The following is a 21,631-nucleotide window of genomic DNA, read 5'->3' on the forward strand; positions in this document are numbered from 1 at the left end:
GGGACTCTACGATACAGACATGACACTAAAGCACCTGACTGACGACAGGGGATAAAGGGGAAAGGAGAAAACCCCACGTTCTGGGAAAGTCCGAACTGGAACAGAACCCTGGCCCCACTAGGTCAGGTGCCCAAGGCAGAAGCCCAGGTGTCCTGGCACAGCCCTCTTTGGGTGACACCGTGCCGAGCAGCCCACAGAGCTCCTCACGGACAGCTGCCGGACACCCGGGGGACGGCAGGGCAGGGGCCGGGTGACAGCCATGACACTCGGGCTCTTCCCTCTCCTTGGGACCAATCTCTGCATCGCTCATGCTCTCCTTCTTGCAAGGTATCAGTTCAAAGTCATCTCGGGATGCATTACAGACTGCTAAATAAATCATTAGAGTCGCCACAAGTGTCAACATAGTACTATCTCCTAATTGGATGGCTGACAGCAGCTGTGGTGGGGACCCAGCTCCGCCTCCCCACCCGGGAAAAGCCACGACCCACAGCAGGACCTCCCACACAGCCTGCAGTAGCCGGGCCCTCAGACCAGGGAACCTCGTTCTGTGCCGACGTCTGCCTGAGCCCATGGCCGCCCCGACCACCAAGGCCCTGCATAGGTGTATGCACAGGATAGCCGCACACACTCACACTTGCACTCACCAACCGCAGCAGACGCATGCCATGCCGTTCCCACAGGCTTCAATCGCCCTCAAGCAGGGCAGGCAAATTCTGGGCAACGGTACTCCACACCACAGCCCCAGGAAGGCACTGCCTGGCCCCAGCCCCCTTGGCAGAATCCCCTAGATGACACTACCTGTCACCACCCAGGGAACAGGAGATGCACAGTGGGGACTGCCCTGGCCCCAAACCTGCATCCTCCGCGGTCAGTAATGTGGCACTTCCCCGGCATAGCCTGACGGACCATACATGGAGGACTGTCAAAAAAACAGCAGGCTGGGGCTGGGATGGGCATCCCTGGTGGGTGTCAGTCGAGGGTACAAGCATCCCATTACGGGATGGACAGGCTGAGCCTGATGCACAGCACAGGCACAACACGTCGTGACATTGGGTTGGGCACCCTAAGTGGCTGAGTGCGGACCCTAAGTGCTGGCAGGGGGAAGGGAGGTCTGTGGGGATTGAGTTTACTGTGGGAGCCTTTCACGACTGGCGTCACACAGCGCGCTTCAAATATACCCGGTCCTGTTTGTCAGTGATGCCTCCATGTACCTGGAGAGCCCGGGAGAGAGCACAGGGTACCACACCACTGTCACAAACATGACAGTGCACACTTGTGGCCGGGTGGGGCGGTCCCTATGGAACCCTGTTCCATGAATAAGCCCAAGGCAGAAGATTCCCGCACAACAGAGTGCAGCCGCACCAGCGCCTCACAGACCAGGGCCTCGACAGAGAAGAGAAGTCACTCCGTATCAGCTGGCCCCTCTGGGATGGGGACCACCGCCTCACAGCCCCAAGCAGCCGGGGCTTGGCCACCAGACCTGACTCCATGCCTATAAGCACTCACAGGACCAAGGACAGACCCTCCCGCCCGCCCATGCAGAGCCAAGCACGGCACCACCTCCTAAGGACGGCCTGGGCCACAAGGCCTCAGTGCCACTTAACCACGGCCCAGGTGACAGCAGCCTCAGATGCTAGCAAGTCTTCTTCCAAACGTCCCTTCATCCCCCTCTGTCTCTGGCCTCATCTCTGAAAGCAGTCGCCTTCGGCACAGACCATGCCAGCCCAGGAAATCCTCCCCAGACAGCTCTGCCTGGCCTGCGTCTCCCCCCTCAGCACCGGTTTGATGCCAGCTGCCAACTGCAGGGTCCTATTCACATGCCAACGCCAGAAGACTGGCCCCAGAGGCCCCAACCACCTGGCCAGCTGGTCTTGGGGCCCACGGCAGGTGGGGGAGCCCAGGAGAGACACGAGCAGGCCACATCCAAGGAAAAAGAAAAGATACGGTGACATCAGGTATGTTGGCAATTATCAACAGACAACAAGTCCGCAAACCCTTCTCACCTCCGCCAGTGCCCGCACCATCCTGGACCTGCCCACCCTGACCCCAGGCTGCCTCTGCAGGCCTCCACGCACTTCCTAAAGTTCAGTGCCAGCCCCTCCCCTGCACCCCCCGTACCCCCAGGGCATCATTCAGGGCCCTGTGCCTTGTGGCCCCGAGCCAGCCTGATGCCCAGCAGGTGCAGGCAGTCCTGACTCCGCTAGCCTTCTTCTCCATCCACAGCACTCTCCCTCCTCTGCTCAGACCCCTAGGCCACGTGCTGCCCTGCCCCAGGTTCCCCCTCCCTGGCAGGGCCACTCAGGACCCTCTGGCCTCTGACCTATAAGCCGGTGCCGCCTCGGCATCAGTCTCAAGGAAGTAGGGAGGACGGGATCATGGCTGTGAGCAAAGTTCAGCACCTGAACCAAGGCACTGACAGTTGAGGGGCACGGGGGACTCAGCTGGTTGCCAGGCAACTGGGGTGGGAAAGGAGTTCAGACCAGAGGCTCCCATCTGGCAGGTGCACAGCGGGGAGACCAGCTACAAAACAGGAGACATGGGGTCAGGGAGGCGGCCCACGAGCCACGTCATTTAGGGAAAGGGAATGACACGGTCAGGCTGGAGAATGTGGTGCCCAGGAGTGGGAAGGAACGTGCTGCAGAAGGCCCATGCTCCACCTGCTCAGGGACATGCCCCAGAGGCCCCTGGAAGTCACTGTGTGCACACACTCGCACACGCGTGTGTACAGTTGACATGCCACATACCTCATGCTAACACGGAGTACACAGCAGGTTACACGCACTTCCTATCCACCATATGCTAACACACAGTCCTGACATGTACACATGTGTCTTATATATTTGCATATATGCATAATTACTGTATACACAAACATTTGTCTCTTCCCATCTTTTCCTTCACAGTTGGCAAATGACAGGACAGTAAGAGCCACCCATCTTTAAAAACACTCATGGAACTGATGTCTACTATGTCCCGAGATTTGGTTTTATAAGACAAGAAAGTTCTGGAGGTTGGTCGCACAACAATGCAAATGCACTTGGCATGACTGAGCTGGACACGTAACATAGTTAGGACAGCAAATCTGAGGTCATGTGCTTCCTGCCGCCATGACAAGCAAAGATTTTTTTTTGAAAGCTAGCTGTACAAACACAGAAATTCAATGAACTGCCCAAACGGTTTATTGCATGGCCTATTACCCTTCTTTGTCCCCAGTTTCACAGAAGCAAGTGCCAAGAGGGCGTCCCTCTCCACGCAGGCCTGCGATCCGTCAGAGAAATAAGGGCAAGCAGCAGTCACTTTCCCCAGGGCACGGTGAGCCCTCGCCACGGAACAACAGCCCCCGTCCACAGCACCTGCAGGTCACGGCGGTGTCCAGTCAGCTAAGACGTTGAGTGGGAGCGATGACACTGAGCCCCCAGCCACCCTCACACGCACCAGAACAGGTAGAGCGTGCTGGTGGGGAGTGAGCTGTCAGCAGACACGTGACTCACATGCCTGCTCCGAGGACAACACAGTCTAGGGACTCAGAGTAAGGGCGCTGCCCCTCTCCCCACGCCAGCAAGCGCGCGGTGGGCTGGCAAGTGGGGCTGGGTCTCAGAGTATTCTAGAAGTGTGATTTACAATTCAGCAATCCCCTTTCTTTTTATGCAGTCAGGACCACACAAACATGCCTCTTTGTTGTCTCTAACTACATCTGCATGCGGAAAACGTTAACTTCTGGGGAACGGAAACCCATTTTTCAAATGCGAAAGGGAAAAGAAAAGAAAGAGAGAAGAAGGTATATTTGATTCTCATGCAGAAAACGTAAATGAAAGTTAATTTCATTTCTTCACCCCGAGCTGGTAAATGACATTTGTAACTTGTCCCCGGTGGTTTCAAAATTACTAGCTATGTCGTGGGACGGTGCAGTGGGAATGAGCCCATCTTGGAACAGATGCGTGTCACTCGCTTGAACCCTGCCAGCACGCCGCACTCAGAGAGCCTCACCAGTGACATGACAGTCGCCCTGGGTGAGACACCCTGGAAAGGGCGTCACGAAGCCACCACCCCAGTTCCCTGTGACACACACGCTCTCTCAGCTGAGACCAGCTCCCTCGGCTCAGCACGCAGCTCCCTGGGCAGACCTGGGTGACGCACAGCTCACACGGTCCTGCGGGGCGACAGACTAGGAATTCACCTGAGGTCCCCCGGATCTCTGCGCTCCCCGTGGCAATCAACCACGGCTCAGAATCACACCAACAGGTGCTGGTTTCCCAAGCTAGGCAGGGCACGCACCCACGTTAACAGATTAAAATTAGGCACCCTCATTATTAAACTGTCACTGTAAAAGCCGGAAATACCATTTTTTTAAATGAACAGAAGAATTAATGGATTTTTTTTATTTGCCTACCTTTGTGACACCCAGCCTGTCTCTTCTTATCAAGGCACTCATCAAACATGCTTCTGCCACATATGCACATTAAATCAATAGTACTTTCCCCAATTATAGTAACTGCTTATGTATGTCGCTGATCTATTCTCCCAATTTAGTTCCCTTAACATTGATGATCTTGCAAATGCTTTAATAAGACACACTCCCAGGCCATACAAGAGAAATACTTCCCCTTCTGACGTGTTAACCACAGAGCTAACTCGTAGGGGCCTCCATTGGCCATCCCGGCATTGGCCACAGGGCTCTCATCTCTAGGGGACCAAGAAGGGCTTTTGCCCAGAGGGCCATGGGCAGGGGGTCTCCCAGACTCCAAGTCCTCCACAATGGGGAGAACCGGTGTTCCCCTGGGCAGGTGCAGGCCAGGAGAAGCCATCACTCCCTACCCCGAGGGAGCTTTCTGAGACAATTTACATTTTATCTAAAAACATGGGTGAGGGGCGCCTGGGTGGCTCAGTGGGTTAAGCCTCTGACTTCGGCTCAGGTCATGGTCTCAGGGTCCTGGGATCGAGCCCCACATCGGGCTCTCTGCTCAGCACTGAGCCTGCTTCCTCCTCTCTCTGCCTGCCTCTCTGCCTACTTGTGATCTCTCTCTCTCTGTCGAGTAAATAAAATCTTTAAAAAAAAAAAAAAAATGGGTGAAATGTCCATTCTGCCATGTAACACAACCGTGTTCTCTGCTCACTGGTTTTCCTACTGTAGCATCATACGTGACTGTCCAGCTCACTGGTTTCACACCAGCCTTCCAGTGCCCACAAGACACACCCACTGCCTGTAGCCATCCCTCATCCCCATGCCCTGGGCCCACCTCACCACAGCACCCTCAGTGTCCTCACCAGCCGGGAGGCCCCGTGCTGCTCCGGGCCGCCGCGTCTTCTGGAGAAGGGCACGGTCACTAAGTAGCCCCGTCCTTCACATTCCAACTCAGAGGTCTCTGAGCCTGGGATCCGAAAGGAGGAGAACACTACTGGCTGCTGGGAGAGTGAGCCGGGCTTGGAGAACAGGCCTGATGGAGCTGGGCTGGGCAGTGACAGGGAGAGAGGCTGGGGGCCAGAACAGCTACTCCAGACCAGGCCCCTCTGAGCAGCAAGGACGTAGTCCCTGGCGAAGCAACAAACGAAAGTTCATTCTCCCAATCCAACATGCTCCAAGTTTGCCTGATGACTACAAAGTATTCCTTTCTGTCCCAAGTAAAGCAGCATCGCAAGGACGGGGACCGACCAGGGTTCCACTATCCACTGCCGTCCCTCCCGCCGGTGCCCCGAGCCGGCTGTGGCACTCCCACAACACCAGCCAGCACAGAGGACAGTCCTAGACGCCAGGAAATGGAGGAAAAGGGCCAGGCCAGGGGAACAGGAATGCAAAGTGAGGCTCAGGCCACACACGCCTGCAGAGTGCAGAGGATGGCCTTCTCCCAAGGAGGAACAGAGGCCAGCAGGGGAGGAAAGAAGCTAGGAATGGGACCCCTGGCTGAAAAGGGCCACGGGAAAATGAAGCAGGTGAGACTCAGACCACCCCCCTCCCCCGGTGTGACAAGGCCAGGAGACACTCCCAGCCCCTTATGGCCCACCCGGAGCACAGACCCTGACAGAGCAGCTGGGCCTAAGGGCCAGAGACAGGAATGTGGGTGTCCAGAGCACGTTGGTGGGGGGGGCCTCCCATGGGAAGAGCCTCTTCCTGACACTCTCTCACACAGGCCCAAGGGCCCCTCCTGCTGTGGGAGGAAGCCCCCTCCCCAGCCCCCTGGGGAAAAAAAAAAAAGCTCTACTCCAGGCCTTCGGGAGAAAGCCTGAGCCTCTGCTTCCCTGAGCCTGAGGCCTCCCAACCTCGTTCACACCATGGCAAGCAAAGAAAAGGATCTTCAAGCAGCTGGGGGCCGCTCGAAGCAGCGGGCAGGAGAGTAAGAACCCAAGGAACACGGCTCCAGCTGTGAGCGCAGCACCGGGAGCCCAGCCCTAGGAGGAAGGACCTGGAAGGCAGAGATGGGCTGTGGGAAGGGGCGGCCACACACACCATCTGCTTCCTTACGTCTCGACCTTAAGCCCATGGGAAGGAGCCCTGCAACTCGAAGGCAGCACAATTCATCAGTGGGGCCGAGGTTGGCAGCAGCAACACACACACACCTGGCCTCACTCTAGCCATTTCCAGCCCCGGGCACTTCCAGAGGACAGGGTGACAACAGCAGGACTCAGAGCCCCTGTGGCCTCCTCATCTGTTTCTCATCACAAGGCAGGAAAAGGACAGGGTCCAGGAGAAACGATGGTCAGGCTCGGGGACGACAAGGACATCATGACTACACCTTCGGCCACTAGCGAATCGAAAGGGAGCCATCCAGCCATCCAAAAGAGGCGGTCCCCTATCGCTATCCTGGAAGCCCACACAAGCCCCTAACGCAGGCACACACGAGGGCCCAGGATGGAAAAGCCCAGGAAACAGAGTGGAAGCTGGTCCACGCAGCCAGGCAAAGGGCACAGACAGCAGAATCTGGGGAAGGGAAGCTGGACGGAGCCCTACAACCCCCACAGGCAAGGCAAGGGACCCGAGTTTTATTCTAGACAATGGGAAGCCATGGTCCTCAGGACAGGTGTGCCATGACTAGGAGACAGGGAAGGCTGACGTAGTCAGGATGCAGGTGAAAGACGGAAGACCGGAGGCAGGGTCCCAGGCAGGAAGCTTCAAGGGTGAGGGTCAAGGCCAGTGGCACGGAGAGCCAAATGCCATTGAGAATAGGGAGCCAGTCTACGGCCATACCACCCTGAACGCGCCCGATCTCGTCTGATCTCGGAAGCTAAGCAGGGTCGGGCCTGGTTAGTACTTGGATGGGAGAATAGGGAGCCAGGGGCATGGCAATGACAGGAGGGGAGACCACAGGTGAGAGGGCCACCGCCAGAGCCAGGCGAGGTCCTAGCTCCGAGAGGAACATGAGGCCCAGACCCAATGCCACTCCTAAGGTCTCGTTGGCCGGCGGGCTGATGGGGACCAAGGAGCGTGGCCCCCGGGAGCAGGTCATGTCCCGTGGCGGCCGGGGCAGCTGGAGGCCTTGGGGGACCAGCTGAGTGACGGGCAGGAGCCCTCCACAGGAGCTGCATGGGTTACTCCGACCACGTCCAAGCCGGACACAGAGCAGCCCCACACCACAGAAGTGAGGGAGCCGGCGCCTCGATGCCACGAGCACACCACTTCCGCGGGCGCCAGCTGCACCTCCTTAAGAAACACCCATAGAGTCCAGGCAAGAGAGAAGCTCAGCCCGGGAGCCAGCAGGCAAGGCTGGCCTCAGCGGTCCTGGCCCAGCTGGACGCGGGCCCCACTGATGGGACGGAAACCGAATGCCTCCGGGCAAGACTACAGCCCCAGGCCTGCGGGCTGGACACAAGCAGGCGGGGCACCGAGGAGGGCAGGCGGCCACAGCACCTACAGCTGGGGAAGTGGGTGAGGATTGCACGACGTGGAGGGAGAATTTCATCACCCAACCGCCACCAGGGCACCTCAGTCCAGAAACTGCCATTCCTCATTTAGTGCGGGGTGGCCCAGGACGAGCGGCTCAGTCTGCAGGAAGCACAAGAGAGGAGCCGTACTCTCATACTTAACCTGCGCTCCCATGTGTGTTCATGCCCATCCATACACAGGTACACGTGTGTCTCTGTGCACATGCGCACAAACACGTGCCTGTGTGCACAAACACATGTGCATGTGTGCATGTACACACAGCATGCTTGTGTATGCGTATATACGTGTCTCTGTGTGCACACAGACACATGCCCATGTGTCTAGGTGTGCACATGTGTGTGTTGTGTGTGCATGTGCGCACATGCGTGTCTGTGTGCATGCACACGCGTACACAGGTCTGTGTGTGCATACACATGAACACTTATGTGTGCGCGCGTGCACATGTACACATACACGCGTGTGTATGTGTGCCCATACCTGTCAGTCACCAGAGCCGTCCACCCCAGAAATGAACTGAGAAATAAAGAGAGGGAAGACGGGGCACTGGTGACAAGTGGCCTCCGTGAGGTCACCTGCTGCAGCGGCCACCCTGCCCACAGGTACCAGGGTGGCCACAAGCAGGGCTCCTGAGGAGCAGGAACACCTTCGACCCAGACAGACGAGAGGCCTCCCCAGCCGCAGTCCCACCACTCGCTGTCCAGCTGTGCACCTGCCCGGCCCAACCCGCAGGGCCGGTCACCACCACCACCAGCACAGAACCCAGGAGCCTCCCCCACACCTCAGGAAAACCTCCTTGGGGGAGGGGTGTGCAGGGCTTTGAAGTTCTCTGCCTCCGGCTGAGACCCTTCCGCGCCTGGGGAGATGACCGGGCCGAGGCCCCCAGCCCACAGGGGCATCACACTGGTCCCCACGGCTTGGTGAGGTCAGGGGCACCTTGCTCTGATCGTGCGCAAAGAAAACAGGCCTGGCCTGTTGTGGCCACGCTGCAGCCTGTACACAGCTGCACCAAGACACGTACCTGGACCCCTTCCTAAAATGCAGAGCCCCTCACCACTCGGCTTCTCTGACCTGGCAGTGCCTTGCAAAACGAGCCCTGCACTCCCCTCTCCCAGGGGCAGACAGCTGTACTGTGCGTTCCAAGCAGCACCTAAGGAACGAGGCGTGGGCTCAAACCCAAGCTGCCCACCATCCCACCACCTGCCTCAGGGATCAGCCTGCTCAAGCATCCGCTGGGAGTAAGGAAGGCGGAGAACGTTTAATAAGACCACAGTGCCCAGCACAAAAGAAGTATCGCAGGACACAGCTGGGCAGGGGTGGTTCCTGGTCACAGGAACCTAAAGAAAGTCAACGTTTCCACGTGGCATGTAGAGAAGCTAGGCCACTACCCCTGTATCTCCCATGATAACAACAATCTTCCCCAGCGGAGACTCTCATGCCCACTTTGCAGCTGGGAAGACTGAGGGACAGAGAAGCTGGATATCAGATCACGGACACACTGCAGGGTTGTGAAGATGGGATTTTGCAACCCAACTACCTGATCTCAAAGCTCATTCTCCGCAATGCACCCCTTGCCTGTAGAGAGACGTGTGCGGTGGGAACTTCTGGAACTGCCAGGCCGAGTGTGCTTAGTGGGCAGGACCCGCGCCGACTTCTCAGGATACCCTCAGAAGTATCCACCTCTGTGCTGGGCAGGAGAGCTAGCAGGGGTCCAACGCCTTCCAGGGCCTCCTCAGATAACTTCCTTGGCTCTCCTGGGTTGCCTGGGAGCACTACCCAGGGAATCCCTGGGGGATCAGTCAGGAGGAAGCAACCACAGGCATCAGGACACCCAGCCCCTGCCATCTCGTGGCTCTACTGCCCCCACTCCAAGGGCCCCTCCCAGGGCTGTCAGCATCCAGGCCAGCTGGTAGAGGGAGAGAATGGAGGAATCTCCCTGATGAAGCTTCTAGATCACCCCATCCACCTTGCCAGCTGGCCAGCTCTAGCCACATGCCACTGCCTTCCAGGGCCCGGGGTACACCTGGGAGAAGGGCACCCAGGAAGGTCAGCGTGCTCAGCATCCTTTGCCACAGAAGTGAGTCCCAGTGAGTCCCTCATTTCTAGACCCTGCTGAGCCCTCTCCCCCCACCACCATGACCTCCATAGAGGGCCGCTACAGGACCTCCGAGATAAAATCTGTGTTCAGTACAGCAGCATGCACAGCAATTCCCACGGAACACTGTTCTGGATCTGCAGCTAGGGCCACAGAGAGCAGAGGGCTCTGTGGAGGATGACATGCACTAGGTCCCTCCTCAGCATCCATCCTCTCTCTCCATCCTTCGAATCACAGTGATTTCCACACAAGGGAAGCAGATTCCTCAAGCAGCTTCTGGAAGAGGCTGAGCCAGTTTGCATTCCATACCCTTGGCCAGTGATGGTATAGAGGTGGACAAGTGACCTCAACCATACTGAGCAGAATAAATCCAAGACTTTGCCAGGGACAAATATGCTGTCTTTCCTAATGGCATAAACCAGGGTACATGAAGTCTTGAGAGCAGCTGGCAGGACCCTCTTATGCCATAAGCTGACTCTCCCAAACCAGGGAAGGAAACAAACTCGTCTTGATGACGTTGTGGAGGAGCTGGATCAAGCCCTGCCTGAACTCTTCACCACCTTTCCTGAAAGCAAGTCAGTTAATTCCCTGCAGTACACGGTGCCCTGTGAATCCGCCACAGAGAGATCCCATCTGATGGACAGCTCCTGGAAATAACCTTCCTGCTCTTGCTCTCAAGACTCCTTTGAGAGACTCTATAATCCCAAGAAGGACATAATCTGGTATTCCGCTTCCTAGCTCCTCCATTCACCACAGCCACCAGGTCCTACAATAAGACCGTAGTTGTTCCCCTGCATTCATACCCACAGAGCCACCCATGGAAGGCCATGCCCACCGGGCACCAGAAACCTAGCCTCCTGTCGCCAAGCTCTTCACCAGCCTCCCCAGGAGCACTGCCCCTTCAACCCCTGCTGTGCCCCCTCCACCCCAAACCATGCACCCAGGCCACACAGGCTCCCTCGAGCCACCAGCACATGGAATGGCCTTCGGACAGCACGGCAGCCCGGTGGCAGCAGGTGAGCAAGGCTTGGTCCATTCGGCTAAGGCTCCATGCTAGTGCGTGACCAAGAAGGGCAAAGACGAGTGGCGAGGGAGCAAACCTGCCACTGCACTTGCAACACGCGTTTGCATGGTCCTGGGACAGCTCCCTTTTCTAGAATGCCAGGGAGCATCACAGACAGCAAAACCCCAGCATGAGCTGTCCATCACGCATGCTCAAGGCTCAGCCTCGGGGCTGCGGACCTCAGCACCTCTGGCCTGGGGATGAATCGCACCACGGTCCAGGGCCAGGCACAGTGGGACAGCCACAGCCAGGCCCAAGCCCTGTGTGCAGCTCACAGCCTGGCCTCCGGGTCCCTGCCGTGCACAGCAGTGCCCTGGGAGCTGCCGCTGTTCAGCGAGCAGTGGGCAAGGTGCTGCTGAGCGGTCAAGACAGGATCTCTGCTGGCGAAGACAAAGACACCAGCTCCCCGATGCTACTGAGGTCCTCCGGGGAGGTGTTCACCCGGCTGTGACCTCGGCAGGTGCAGCCAGAGATGGCCTGCGCCAGCACAGAGACCTCAAGGAGCCCTGAAGTTACGTAAGGGATGCCAAAGTCACCATCGCGGCTCTTGCACATGACCGCCTCCCTGAGACCTGCCCGAGGAGAGGTGGAAGAGAAGGGCCAAGCCTTGGGGACGGGCTCCCGGGCCCTGCAACAGCCCCACCGGCCTCCCCTGCTATGGGCAGTATGTTGGACGTGCAGAAACAAGGCAGCGCCAGTCGGGCGACAAGGTCACTTCACTGGTCTCAACCCTGGTCTGACTCAACACCTGTGTCTATCCTCAGCACCCCAGAGCCACAGAAGCCAAAATGTCCTCACCTGTAGACCCCTCCCATACATGCCAGGCCAATCAGCACCCCAGAAACAGAACCAATACACCCCCAAGTCATGAGCCCCACCCACACCCACAGCAAGTCCACCCAAGGAGCCCTACCACAAGCCTGTCGCTCAGCCCCGTCTGCTGTTTAATGGAAAGAATTCTGGGGGCGCCTGGGTGGCTCAGCTGGTGAGAGTCTGACTTGATTTCGGCTCAGGTCGAGATCTCAAAATCATGAGATCAAGCCCCACGTTGGGTCCATGCTGGCCGTGGAGACTGCTAGAAAGTCCCCCTCTTCCTCTGCCCTTCCCCACCCCAAAAAAAGGAATTCAGAAAATAACACTTTCCTCAAAATGCAAATGTTTAGATGAACATTCTCCATTCCGCCAGTATCTGGGGACAGAGCTGGGGATACAGTTTACACTGCTGTCTGTGGACCCCACGTCCCAAAAAGTCAACTCTCTCCATCAGCCTGAAAAGGTGATCGGACACTCCTCTGCTGGGGGCCCAATCCCAGAGAGGCTCACAGCCACTGGGGGCAGGGGACCCAGGCAGCCCAGGCTTCCCCGGGGCACGCAAGAATGCAAGACAGGTGGGATGTTGCAGGGGACTGCTGTCCATGCCGACAAGAGGGGACACACGGGGCCACCGCAAAACCAACAGGATGGCAAAGGTGAAAAGAAAACAATGTGCTTCAGAGAAGGAACTCACAAGGAGATGGAGGCAAAAAGTGATGTGTCTTTCCATGTGTCCCTCCAGCCTGGACGTCTGAGGAGGAAAGGATGACAGCGCCCCTGTGCTGGCAAAGAAAGGCTTTCCAAGGAATGGGGACCAAAGCCACCCAGGACAACCTTCTCAGTGCAAAATCAGACATAATTCCAGAGCAGACAGGGTATTAACCCAGGGCAGTTCTTCCCAAACAACCCCTCATGGCTTGTTCTAAAGGCCCACAGGGGCTGAGGGCTACTGCCCCCCGTGAGTGCCACACTCCTCAAAGCCACTCATCTCATGGCCCAGCCTTGCCCCACTGGGTTGCAGACCCTGCTGGGTGACTTCACCTCCTCTAGGTGTCTGGCCCCCAAGAGGAAGTGGGGGTCAGGCCCTCAGGCTCATCAGAGTACTCCAACCACTCAGCCCTGTGGGGCTGGAACAGCAGGTGTAAGAGGGAGAGTCTCGGTGTCGACGTGAAAGGACCCAAGCCCCCCGCCATGATCTGCCCTCCCTACTGGGGCCCCGCTTTCCGCCGAGATACTCTGAGGACACAGTTACCTGGAGAGAGCCCTCGCAAAGGCCAAGTGGAGATCAGACTTAGCCTCTGACTCCCCACCTATAAAAACAACAGCTAGATTAGAGGCAGGCCCAGGTCCCTTCCAGAATGTTCTCTATGCTCACTCCCACAGAGCTCACTCCACAGCTGCTCTAAGGAGTCCTGGACCCAGAAGACAGCTCTCAGGAACACTGGCTGGATGAGGTAAGGGCCTCCCATGTCCCCCTAGTGTGGGCTACCCTCACTTCTCGCCCAAGCCCTCTGCGCCAGTGTTGCTGGCCAAGCACGTTCAGGAGAGGGGCCCCCCCAGGGGGCCTCACAGAGGAAGCACGCACACCCACATGCCGACCATGCTGCCTCCATCAGGTTAGACAAGAGAAGCCAGGTGCCTGGCACCTCACAGGAATCGGAGAGAAGACAGAAACCTCGGTGAAGCTACAAGCAGACAGCACCCATGAGCAGGGGAGGAAGTCCTTCGCGGAGGCCAGAGCCGCCAGCCAGCCCCCTGGTTTGTGTCCAGCTCACCCCTCCTCACACACTCCAGCCTGGGAGCCCTCACAGCTCACTGTTTTGACCCCGCAACTCTGGCTCTGGCTAAAAAACACCCCAACCCAACTGGGGCCGTCTCCACAGCCGCTGTTCCCTAGCCACTGGCTCCCCACGACCTGGTGCACCTGTGTGTGCTCATCCCCTCTTCCTCCTGTCCCCACCCATGTCTCTGCTCGCAGGGCAGAGGCCAGAGCTTCCTGGTCAAAATGGTGGGGCGGAGGGGGGAAAGGCGGGGCGCTCTGCACCTGCTAGCGAGTCCTCCGAACGCAGGGAGCACTCGCTGCTTCATGCCACCCCCTCTGACCTGACTCTTGGACTTGCATTGGGGTGAGGCTGAGGCTTCGCAAAATAATAACTGGCCCATTCAAAACTTTAAGGAAACCTGCTCCCAACCACAAGCGTCATCCCGACTCCCCGACCAAAGAGGGCCCAGTGGAGGGCCACCAAACCTTGTCTTCCCAAGTCTGAAAAAGACCCGCCCCAGCAAACAGCAGCACACAGAGCAGCTGCTCCCGGGGGGAACGCTTGGCTCCGTCCCTGTTTGAGCGACACCCCCATGGGGAAGGTCAGCTCAGGCTTTCAGGCCCCAAGAATCATTCATTGTTTCAGGTTCCAACTTCAGTCCAACAAAAGCACTTGACTCTCACAGATAGGATACTTCATAAACAATAGTAAACGAACACAGCCGAACATCCACATTTTTGAACAGAGCAGTCGACAAAATGTTTACAGCCGCACCCATATGAAAGTATCATATGAAAATTATGAGGCTACCTAAGAAACGACTGCATAATGTCATTAATTATGACACAAAGCAAACAGGGGGGAAATGTCATTAGTAAAAGCAGTGGTGAGCCCTCTGAGCCCGGTGCCTGGGGACGGCCTGGCGTAGGACAAGCTTACGCGCTTCTCTGCACCCCCAGAACCCACTCCACTTGTATGGACAGTGTCTACTTAACAGCATGTAATCTCCAAAATCAGGACCAAGCAGTTTCCAGATTGAGGCAGGGAGGAAATGGGCAATTCCAAAGTGCCGGCAGGAACAGGTTTGTGAGGCCCAAGGAGCAGGTCCCGTCCAGGCCAAGGGCATGCCCCTTCCTCAGTCACCCCACCAGTCAGCCCCAGAGTGCCTCCACCCCACGAAACACCCAGTGAGGGAGAGAGGACCCTCAACTACAATGACCCAGAAGGCTACTGGTATTCCACAACTGGATCCTGTGAGGAAGGGGTAAAAAGGATGCTGGGCTTGTGTGTGTCAGGGGACTGAAGGAATTGTACCCATGAGGGTCAGGGAAGGAGGAGATGAAGAAAGCTGGCGGGGAGGAACGGGAACAGCGTGTACCAGGTCTCTGGGTTGAAAGGGGCTTGCAAAGCAAAGCAAAGCAGGCAAGGGGCTGAGGCTCAGCAAACAGGACAGGAAGGCTGGTCCAACAGAGGCCAGGATCAGACAGAACTCCCAGGGCCCAAGAACAGTAGGAAGCCAGGATCAGGGTTTCGAGCAAGGGAATGGACTGGACAGATCTACTTCTGAAGGAGACCACTTAGGCTATGACTAATGGCGTGGACCAGACCAGGACTGCCCAGACCCAGGAAGCCAGCTCCCCACCAGGAGAGCTTACAGGTGAGTCAGGGAAACAAATCCCCTAATTCTTCTAATGCTAAGTATATTTATCAACTTCCCAAGGACTTGGCTTTTCTTCTTTATAAATAATAAAGCTCAAGAGTGTTTATCCCCCAATGGTAATACCAGGCTTAAAAAAAAAAAAAAAAAGCATTACTATTAAAAAGTAATACACACTCAGGGGCGCCTGGGTGGCTCAGTGGGTTAAAGCCTCTGCCTTCGGCTCAGGTCGTGATCCCAGGGTCCTGGGATCAAGCCCCGCGTTGGGCTCTCTGCTCAGTGGAGAGCCTGCTTCCCCCTCTCTCTCTGCCTGCCTCTCCACCTACTTGTGATCTCTGTCTGTCAAATGAATAAATAAAATCTTTAAAAAAAAAAAAAGTAATACACACTCAGACCAAAAGTGTACACAGTACCAACATCTATGTAAAGTCAAGATAGTCCCTCACATCCCATCTCCCTGACACCCCAGAAGACCACCATTATCACTTTAGAGACCCAAGTAGTTAAAAAACAATAATAATAATAATAAGGGACCTCCTAGTACTACTGCTCAGACCTACTTTCTCAACACACCAAACGTTTCTGGTCTGTGAGCTTGCACACCCACATCCTACAGGACGAAAATACCAAAAGGTATTTAATAAGTATCGCCTTTATAAGTAATGTGGTGATACATTATTCATAACATGCCCTGTACCTATCTAGGTATCTAAGCACCTATCATATTCTTTCCCAAGAATAAATCGTCCCAACGAGCAGAATTACTGGGATCAGAGAAACCACCATTTCAATTTTTGACACATAAAACTTTTCTGGAGAGTAATTAAGTAATTACGATTTGCTCTCTAGAGAACAAATAACAGTAACAGCCAACACTTGTGTTGGCTCATTGTGCTCACTACATGCCCCATTCTAAGTACTTGCCACATAATAATTTATTTTGATTTCACAGAAACTATGGAAGATAGGAATTGTGATACCAACCAACAGGTGTTATCAAACAACCTCTGCTGATACTGTGGGCATAAATGGATTCTTTCACCTGAAACCGTCCATTAATAAAGCTAAGCTTTTTACATTAGCTCATGTGATTTGTATTATTTATGGGCTTTGCTCAACTTACAATAGGGATGTTCATCCTTATTGGTTTGCAAAAGCTCTTTACATATTAGCTATTAGGCTCATATAGGCACGTCTTGTTATATACTTCTCTCATTGTCTCTGAACCTCACTTATGGAATCTTCTGCCAAAAAGAATCTTCTTTAATTTTTATGCTGTTAAGTCTGTCAGTATTTTATTTTTAAGGTTTCTGGCTTGGTGTGACAGTAAGAATAGATTAAATTGGTAGTTTTTCAAAGTTTTTGGTCCTTAGTATGCTTTCTTCCAATAAAATCTTCCAAGGCAATCCTGCAGACAAAATAGTGAAGGCCAAAGTGCTTTGGTTGAAATGGACGTGGAGCCCAAATTGCCCTCCACCATCCTTGCCGACCCTCAGACAGGCTCAGAAGGTCCAAGCACAGGATGCAACGACCATCAGCTGACACAGTTGTTAAGATCCCTTCCAGTCCTACGATGCCACACACATGACAGCAGACAACATGAGAAAACCTGAATTACTTCCCAGACCCCACTGAACCCAAAAGATCTTCCCAACAGACATCTTCTCAAAGAGGCTATGCTCTTCCAAACACCTCAGCAACACTGAATTTGAGCTTTGCAGAGGCCAGGAAGAGAGGGAGAATCAGCATCTGGGACTTGATATAGCCAGGAGTACCAGATGCTCCATTTCCACTTCTCTCTTTGGTTCCTCCTCTGCAAAACGGGCCCAGTGGCAACCGCTTCAAAAGGCCCTGGGAGAGGGAAATGGGATGCACATGACCAAGTACTTAACAACAAAACGTGGCCCCAAGCAGGTGCTCACGAAACATTAGCTACTGGTCTGTTACAATCACCAGCTAGCGGTAGGACCTGCTCACTAGGAGATGTTCCAGTTTCCACACTGAGTGATGCAGACGGTGATCTGTCCCAACGTTACATGGATGATCACAGGAAAGGTGACCCACGTAGGGCCCTGGACCTTCCCTCTGGCACATGAAGTAGGAGGCAGGTCAGAAAAGGCATACAACTGGCCGCAGATGCCACGGCCAAGCCTGCACCCCTAAACAGACCCCAGAAGAGAAAACTGATCTTCGGAAGAGAACTCACAGATCTTACTTCGGGACTTTTTTTCCCCAAGAGGAACACTCTGTAAACATATGCTGTCAAGATCTGTTAAAATGCAGCATCAATTCTGCCATGGACTGACTTGAACCAGAAGATGCTACACCTTTCTCTGAGGTCAAGACCAGTGGCCCCGAACCCCCTAACACCCCAGCACATGCCGACTGTCTGAGATGGAAACAAAACTCCTTCCCAAACTTGATGCCTGCCCCTCCCACCCCAGGATCAATGGGGGGCTGCTCCGGAGAGGGCAAGGACTCGCACCCTGGCAAAAAGAGCAGGAGCTGGGGCCCAGCTTCACAGGCTGCAGAGTGAGGGCAAAATCTGAAGCTTACACACACACTTACACACACACACACACGCACATCGAGGCTGGGCCAGGCCCCTAGCCCCAGCTGCATTCATCGATTCTGGTCCAGGAACGCAAGCCTGGCCACAGCCTGTCGCCCGGGGCCTCCCAGTGCAGCAGTTGTCTCCCGTTCCCTGCGTTCCACCCCCCGCCCCGGCTCCCTACATCAGGTATTAATCTATTACTCAGGAAAGCTTCTGAGCGATGAAAGCCCAGCCGTTTTCAATAGAGAACGGTATGGCCGGATTCTACAGGAGTGATGAAATGTTTCTTCTGCTCTGGCAATTAAGACGGCACAAAGTCGCCTTTCCTCTGGTGCCACCCCCAACATCAAAGGATGAGAAATTCAAAGCCATTCATGCTGCATTGAAACCTCACAATGAAGCTGGGAAATGGAAGTCGATTACTGGGCATAAATATGCAGTAGTTAAAAGGAAAGAGTTATAACGAAATTAAACTGCAGCAACCCCACAACGTGTGGAAACTTCCAGAACTGGAGTCCCCCTGGTACACATCAAGAGGGACAGCCTTATAAAGCAGGTTTCTGACCTCTGAAAGTCAAGATCAGCCACTCCAGCGGCACATGGCCAGGGTGCCATGCCGCTCTGTCGACCTTGCTACAGCAACAGCCCCCAAGGCCTCTGAGAACATGGCATGTGGACAGTTTGATTTTGCAGGGCTGGGAAGCTGCTGACCACAGAACATTCTGGCTCGGGGCTGCTGTGGCCACATCTGTCCTTGCTCCCTAGGCCATCCAGGCTGACCAGAGTCCACAGTCATCTGCTCGCCACCCCCCACACCCCCAGCCCCAAGGGCTCCCCCAGAGGCTCCCCCAGAGGCTCTCCTGCTGCCAGCTTGCCGGAGAATGCAACTAACCCTAAAGAGGGCAGTGTTCCATCTGCCTGCTGCATTAATCCCGCTCCTCTTCTGACTACCGCTCTCTTTAGGATGGTATCTGATCTTTAAAATAAAAGCCCAGAACCCAGAAAGCTATAGAAGTCTTACAATGTGTCAGGGTGTGTGGTTTTTAAGGCAGGAAAATACTTGCCTCCCACACAAATGTGAATTCTGGGGAAAGATGCCACAGATCCAAGGGAGTAGAATATCTGGGAAAGCTTGATCAGTCTTAAAAATAGATAATTGAACACAGATTTTAGAATTCTCAGGAGCTACCTGAAAAAAAAAAATTAAATCTTGCCTATTTTTGATATCCAAAACTCCATTCTGATGAAACTTCTAACAGGGTGGCATTTTGCATTTCCAATTATAATAGAGTAATTGTGTTGCCATAGTTACTGCAAAATTCTGCAATAACTTTTGTTGCTTTGTAATTGCTGGAGTGTATATTCGTGTACAAGCAGCTGAGTTTTCCTGATTCGATGCCTCTCCTTCCTCTCCCTGATCGTCACCAACCACCACCTTCCCTGGCTCGATTCTGAAACCACATCAGTTTCATAGAACCATCCCTAACCTAATGCGCGGAATTATCACAGGCAATTAAAACTCCAGGCAACCACGATCGTATTACAAAAGAAAAAGTGAAACCAGGCCAAGGTGCAAACCCACCAGCATTCCCCGAATCTTGCTGGGCTGGCACTGGGTGAGGGCTGTTTACATGTTTACTCCCAGGCCTTCCATGCATAGGTGGTTTGTGGGAAATAAACAGAAAAGCCTGAGTAGAGAAAAGAGAGGAAGCAAAGTAACTACCCAGGCCCCTTCCTCCCTCACGGAGGGCAGGCAGCGCGGCTCTCAGCAAGCAATTAGGCAGGTCTCTACAGTAATGCAATTAAGATTTAGTTAAGAAAGTCATTAGTTTTAAAATAACTTAAGTTTAATTTCTGCAACGCTTTATTTGAAAATTGTGTCACAGCAGGTCAATTTACAACATGCAATAAAGAAAACACTCATATCAGCTGCTGCAAGTTATTACAAATTTTTGATGTGCATTAAATGAGTACACTGGGTTCCACCCCCGGCCTTTCCAACTGATACGCGCGGTCTCGTGCTGTAACAGTGTCAAATATTCCAACGTTAAATGTATATACGAGATAATTTGCTTACAATCCCGTGGTATGCTTTTGCAATGTCGGGAAACGCGGCTCCCACTGTCTGGGCAGGACGGGGCCACATCTCGGCCTGTGGAAAGCCTGCGGGCACCCAGCCGGGGGCGCGAGCAGCACCCCCACCCCTCCCGTCACGGACCGGGGCACCCGCGCCGCGAGCCCCGGGCAGGGACGTTTTCTGCAAACTCACAGCCCTGGACAAAGTTACATAAACGGCACCCGCCCGACTCCGGGCGCCCCCCGGCCCACCTGCCGATGGCTCGGCCTGGGCGGGCGCCGGGCGCGTGCTCCCCCCTCCCCCCAGGCCAGCCGGCCGTCCGGGCCCGGCCTCAGCCGCCGGGCTGCAGCGAAGGGTGCAGGACGGGCTCGGGCTCCCGCTCCGGAAACCCACGGGCTGGGCGCCACGCGCGGCCTTGCGCACGGGCCGGGGCCGGGGCGCGGACCCGGGAGTCCACCTGCCGGGCCGGCGACGGCGGGGGGGGGAAGGTTGGCGGGGGGGGGCGGGGGGCCGACGGCCTGCGGGCGGGGGCGGGGGCGGGCGGGGGGCGGACAATGGCCCGCGGGCCGGGGCCGGGCCGGGGTGCGCTTACCGCGGCGGCGGGGCGGGCGCTCTAGCCCCGCGCGGGCGCTCGGAGCCGCATCTCCTCAGCCTGCGCCGCCACCACCACCGCCGGCGGCGGGCGGGCGGGAGCTCGGGGCGGCGGCGACAGCGGGGACGCGGCCGCGGCGCGCCGGGCCCAGGCTGCTGAGGCGGGCGCGGGCGGGCGGGCGCGCGGGCTCGGGCGCGGGCGGCGGCGGGGACGGTGCTCCGCGGCGGCGGCCCCACAACCTCCCCTCCTCATTCACAAAAAATTGACCCACGTTGAACCATGATGCCGCTCCCCCCTCCAGCACAGAGCTGGGAGCTGATAGGCCACGCCCGACGCCCGTCAGCCGCCTCGGCCCCGCCCCCCAGCCGGCGGCTCCGCAGCCATTGGCTGCGCCAGCCTTGCATCACCTCCCCTCTCGGGCCCCTCCCCCCTGCCCGATTTCTAACGAAGAGCTCGTCAATTACGGCTCGGCCCCGCCCTCCGGCCGCCCTCCCCTGCCGCCCGGCCGTCCTTCCATTGGCCCACTGGGGCCCCGAGTACCGCCCCGTGTGCTCCCGCCCCTCGTCCCACGGCCACCAACCGCCAGGCCAGACGCCCTACAAAAGGTAGGGATGCTCCACCTCTGCCCGCCTTCCAGCACACGTCCTGGTCCCCATTGGCTGCCCGAGATGCCAATCCTAGGGGGCGGGGTTATCAAAGGACGCTCCAGGCGCCAGCCGCTGGGCGCTTCGCGGTTGAGAAAGCGCAGGGAGTCGAGCGCGTTGTGATTGTAAACATGGGCCCTCGCCCTGGCGAGCTCCACTCAGCAGCCCCGGAGAACTGTTGTGCGCGGGTCTAGTGGTCAGGATTGCGTGCCTGAGCGCCTAGCGGGCGCACAGTTGTGCTCAGGCTGAGGCAGGGGGCCGCTGGGGCCTGGCCGCGGCCTCCATCTTGGCTACTGGCAGCGGTCACGTGGTGCGGCGTGCTCCCGGGGATGCACGGGCGGCTCAGAGGACGAGTGCGCAGGCGCGGCGGGCTCCGCCCTGCCCCGCGGCGGGAACGCGGCCTCCGGGGCTGGGGGCACCGGCCGGCGGGCCTGTCCGGGGGCGGAAGCTGGGCCCACCGCGCCTGCGCCGCCGGCGAGTCTTGGAGCGAGAGCTAGTCA

General features: G+C 56.3%; 1 protein-coding gene across 1 annotated transcript in view; it reads right to left on the bottom strand.

The window, feature by feature from the left end:
- Positions 1–21,124, bottom strand: part of LOC111156745 (histone deacetylase 4) — a 285,367-nt gene extending 264,243 nt beyond the window's left edge. The window contains exon 1 of the mRNA XM_022517915.1: positions 21,108–21,124. The gene's annotated coding sequence lies outside the window, so the exon portion shown is untranslated. The remainder of the gene's footprint in view (positions 1–21,107) is intronic.
- Positions 21,125–21,631: the final 507 nt, after the last annotated feature.

The sequence above is a fragment of the Enhydra lutris genome, unplaced genomic scaffold (assembly GCF_002288905.1).
Source record: "Enhydra lutris kenyoni isolate GAN:26980312 unplaced genomic scaffold, ASM228890v2 scaffoldscaffold1, whole genome shotgun sequence".
Taxonomy (NCBI): Eukaryota; Metazoa; Chordata; class Mammalia; order Carnivora; family Mustelidae; genus Enhydra; species Enhydra lutris.